This window comes from Rhipicephalus microplus, unplaced genomic scaffold (assembly GCF_043290135.1).
Source record: "Rhipicephalus microplus isolate Deutch F79 unplaced genomic scaffold, USDA_Rmic scaffold_32, whole genome shotgun sequence".
In the NCBI taxonomy this organism is placed as follows: Eukaryota; Metazoa; Arthropoda; class Arachnida; order Ixodida; family Ixodidae; genus Rhipicephalus; species Rhipicephalus microplus.
In genome coordinates this window covers 890,316-895,528 of record NW_027464605.1, presented here as the reverse complement: position 1 = coordinate 895,528, position 5,213 = coordinate 890,316, and the positions used below count along the sequence as shown (strand labels likewise).

The following is a 5,213-nucleotide window of genomic DNA, read 5'->3' as shown; positions in this document are numbered from 1 at the left end:
TTGATTGCCTCAAATCCACACCTTCCTGCAATCTCTCTAGTTAGGACTTATGACTTCCACCAATTACATTAAATTGATCATGAAATCACTAAATCAGTAGCAAATAAAGCTGAAGAAATCTCCAGCTTATTACAAATGTGGTTTTGAAATAAAATTTGCATTTTCATCTAAATTTCTTTGCTTTCCCATATCTAACACAGTTTCTGCAATACTCAGTAATAAATAACTTTGACCACTGGATCAGATTCCCAATTTCAAGTCAAGTGGCCTAGCTTAAACAAACCAATTATGGCAACTCTTAGAAAAGTGCAGGAGACACTGACAGGCCATCATCTTGACAACTTCCAGAATTCTTTTATTAGTTTATGCTTGCCAAAGAGCACATCATTGCTGCCTTTAGCAACTAGTAACTTATGGGATGAAAAAGCCAGGTGCCAGAAAAGACAACTAAAAGGAAGCTCACAACCAACACAAGTAAAGGCCAGGAAAAGTATAGACACAACAGTGAACAGATAGAATGCTTGGGAGAATTATCTGGATATTTAGTGTGAGCCAGGTGGGTCATATAACGTGTGAGACAAACAAGTTGTAGTCTATTGAATCAGTCGTGAAGGGAAAATGAACATAAATGAAGTTGCAGATGGGTAGAGATACAACTCTCTAGCAAGCAGTGTTTTGAGCCCCTTTGACAAAGCGACTTGTCACCAGAAGCAAGAATCGCGCAAGTTTCATTACTGCATGCATTAGGCCAACTGCTTTGACAGAATAAGACGAAGTCTTCCAGAATAGATATTAGCTTTAGAGAAATTTCCATGAACAATAGTAGATGACTTAGTCTTTATTTATCCGTCAATAACTTTCTCATTTAAATTCACATGTGTTTGATACCGTACAAGGACACTTAAGGCCAACCTACATGGAGCAAACATTACTGGCACACTTTTGGCCAGTTACCTTTGTCATACTGCACATATATGCCATAAAAAATAGACAGGAGTCTCCGAAATTTCAGTCTTTTTATCGCTGTAAGTCATATATATGCATTGCGTCCTGATTAGGACATCCCACCCGCTTGCATTTGCCACTTTGGGTGGGCAGCTAGAAATATCAAGACCAGCTTGATCAGCAGAGAACAGCTTTATCTCAGCTGCCAGCCTCCAGGCTAATGCTTTTTGCCAGAAACATGTGCCAAGTGGGTCTGCCTTTGAGGTCACTTCTGGCTTGATTATCATGACAAACTTTGATGTTGCACAGAGAATACCTTTATTATTCTATTTAGAACATGTGGGACTTACAGTCTGCTTTCATTGAAGGGGGCTTTTGCATGGCAGTGACCCATACAATATTTCTGTTTAGTATGGTTAAACTGTAGTGAAGACCTGTCCCCCCCCCTCTCCCCCAATTTTTCAAAGCCCTGAGAACACTACAGTGGCATGTTCTTTTCCACACTACTCGATTCAGTTTCTTCCAATCTAAACAACCAACACAATGAGAGGGCTTAAGAGTCCTTACATGGTGATTTACTTCACTGATTGAGCTCACTTTCATGAGTTCTGGGCACATAGGCGTCAAGTCCTTCCTTACCTGTTAGAAAAATGGGAAAGGTGCCGATGCCAGATGTGCCATCATGAAAGCTGGACTAAGTTTGATCTACCTAATGACCACACACTGTCAAGTAGGCATTATCCTCAAGGTACACCTAAGTTTTGTCAGCTTTGAACAGGGAATTTGGTTGCTGAACAGGGAAACCAGCACTAGCCAATTGAGATATTGCACAATTGTTTGAAAAACCAAGACTAAAACAGGGAGATAAAAAGTAACCAGGAAGGCTTGGGGCAGCCATTTTAAGAAGCATTTTATAAACACCAAATTAGTTATGCTGCTACTACTGCCAACCATATAAATTCCTGCCATATTTTTTGTTGAAGAACCTCTACTACCTTGAGAACAGCAGTGCAATATTTACGGAAAGCACTTGTGTTATGTGAATCACTATGATCATTTACAACCAACTACCTCACCAGTACCCCCTCTACTATCACTGCCAAGCATACATTTTGGCTCCATCTTTGTTCCCAAAGAGCCTCTATTAATGCAAAAAGCTACAAGCATAACAGTATCAAATTGTGACTTTCAAACATGTCTAAACATTCCAAGTTGAATATACCTCTTGGAAATGCTAATCCTCGCTACCAACTGACAGTGCAGTTGACTGCATGGGCACATCTGACCCATTTGAACCATTCTCACTGTATTCACTTTGGTGTGCTTGCATTCCCTGAGCAAGTTCAAAGGGCCGCTCAGCCAACACCTCCGCCACCTGAACGACAGTAGAGCCATCTTCGTTTGTCTGTACAATCTGTACCAACTTCACTGGCCGCTCTGACACTTCGCCCGTCACTGCAGCAGCAAGTACTTGGGGTTCTGACAGAGTGCTCGCCGTGTCCGCATTCATTTCTCCTGGAATCTCCGTTCTGGCTTCAGCAAGGTCGAGACTCTCATAACGAACAGTCTGCACCGTGAAAATGTTGTCCTTGTTGCAGCAGTAATTGAAGCGCATGTGACCAGACGGCCACTTGAAGCGGTGCTGAGAGACCAGATGGCGCGACAGCGAGTTTCCCTTGGTGTACTGCTTCTGGCAGATGTGACACATGTAGATGCCTTTGGGACACTTGAGGTGTTCATCACGCACGTGGTTACGCAGAAAGTGGGTGCTACGCTCGACGAAGTCGCAACCAGCGTAAGGACACGCGAGGCTCTTGTTGGAATGCATTATTTGTATGTGCTTTCTCAGGTCGCACTGCTGCTTGGCCGCGTAGTCGCACTGGTCGCAGGCGTACGGGCGAAGCGACGTGTGACGCCACTGCATGTGGTTCTTGACAGCCGACGGCGTCGGGCAGGTCATGTCGCAGAGAGGGCACTTGTACTGGTTCACGTGATGCCGCATGTGGTCGCGCAGAAGGCGCTCCGAACTGAAGCTGCGGCTGCAGTAGATGCAATTGTGGCCAGAGCGCTCGTCCTGGCGCTCGAAGTGGTCCAGCAGTTTGGTGCGAGACCAGAACACGCCGCCGCAGTTTGGACACGCCAGCCTCTTCTCCTGCGTGTGCGTGCGAACGTGCTCCTTCAATTTGTGCACCGTCGCGAAGGTCGCGTCGCAGGAACTCCAACCGCAGGGCGCCTTTTTCGAAGGTCGCACCCCGTCGCACACCTCCTCGGCGTGACAGTCGACGTGTGCGTAGAAGGCTTCCGGGTTTTCGAAGCAATCGTCGCAGTCCGTCCACTGGCACCGGTACTTGTCGGGTGTGTCTGGGATCATGTTGCGAGAGCTCTTATCCATGAGGCAGCGCACAGTTGGCGCGTCTTGCCTGTCCAAAAGATTCTGCCCGAAGCACTTGATTTTGGTATGGAAAGCATGATAGAACACATGAGTGCGTAGCTCGGACGTGCCACTCAGCGTTTCAGCGCACTCTGTCCAAGGACACTGGTTTGTTTCCACAAAGGTCAGGTCATCGTTCAAGTGTTTCCTTACGTGCTGGTATAACAGCGGGCTGTCGTCGCACAAATAGTCGCACTGGTCCCACTCGCAGCGAAGCTGCAGCTTCTCTTTCTTGAAAGCGATAGTAGTCGTCGCCTTTTTGCGTATCATTGCCACTCAGAACGAATACGAAACGACGAGACGGGATCACGTTCGATAAACCCTGCGAGACTTTTCCCACCAATTTTGATTCCGGTCATCATCTACGGCTTGACTTGCCTTGAATTGGTTCAAAGTGACAATTAACAAAAACAATGCAAATATTTTTTACACGTTTGTGTAAACTTCTAAAAAAAGTAAATAAAGAGTGATGTCAAGTACAAGTTTGTAATGTAAACTGATATTAATGCTTTTATTTTATATCATTATTTGCAACTTGTCAAGGTAGTTTGATGGGGTTTCGGTTTCGTTTCCTGTGCACTGCACATGGCTGTAAATGCTTGATTGGCTTTTTTTATTAAATATTATTGAATTTTTTCTCATGAGTATATGAAGCCTCTCCCTAAAAACGAGACGAAATGCTCTCACAGTGCGTTGGTTTCAACCATGTTTTCAACGCACGCTTTTTTCTGACCAGAAAACATAGAGTAGTAGTAGCCTGTAGTTGTTATACTCACCAATAACTTTAGCTGTCGCGATGCGCCTCTGGCAAAGAAGGTGTCACTTGGAGTACGAATCCAGCACAGTGCGGAATAATCTATAGGTCCGTTCGATTTGCCTGCACCATGTGAACCAGTTCACAAGGTGCTGCACCTTGCCATTCGTTTCAGCGGTGCAGCATTGACGACCGCTGAACCTTGCCATTCGTTTCGAAAGGTGCCGAAAAGGTGCAGCACCGGTTCACGATTTTCCTGCACCTCCTTCGCTGACGGTGCCGGCTTGGTGCAGCCGCGCGTGCAGCTGAGCAGACGACGCACACTTAGACGTAGGTGCCTTAGGCGCCATACTTGCCTCTACAAACGCGCTGTGTATTTTCAAGATGTTTGCGCCTCATAAACTGTCCGCATGTGCGTTTCGCCATAGGTCAGTGTCTGATGAACGGTGTAAATTAACCGAAAAGAAATAAGGCCAACACCTTGTCGGCACATCGTCATTTGTTTCAGGTGTCGTGCTCTGCCTGCACCGCTGAACTCACGCTGCACAATTTCTGAACTTCGCGTGCCCAGCCATGAACCGGTTCTAACCGGTGCAGGTGAATCGAACGAATTTTATGTATCCTGACCACTTCCCCAAGCTACGCACGAGCCACATCTTTGTTGGCTTGCAAAAAAAAAAAAAATAAGTGCTGCATTTTCTTTGACTGCATCCGCTGTTTCTGTTTTAGACATATCTCTGCGTAGTTAACTAAGATGGATCTGCGACGAAAAGGCTGGCAGCAACCTCTTTTTTTTTTTTTTTGCCTTCTATGCAGCATCGGTGAGCCAAGCCACTGCCAATACCGAAGTATGTTTTAATAACGTTTTTTAAACCAGTGTAAACTTGCTCCACTGCCCCTTGCCAGGTCAATCGGTACGTTCCTCTGCGCGGCCATTCTTTCTTTCCAGGAAAGAGAGAAATGGGGAGAGGAGGAGGTGCAGCTTGGCATCTACCCCCCCCCCTAATATAAATGTTATAAATGATGTCCACGCCTCTTAGTTCTAAGTGGTGCCTGTTCCACAAAGCAAAAGGTGCCACTCAC

General features: G+C 45.8%; 1 pseudogene; it reads right to left on the bottom strand.

Annotated features, from left to right (window-relative positions):
• Window positions 1-334: 334 nt before the first annotated feature.
• Window positions 335-3,751, bottom strand: LOC142786800 (histone H4 transcription factor pseudogene; annotated as a pseudogene).
• Between the last annotated feature and the right edge of the window lie 1,462 nt (window positions 3,752-5,213).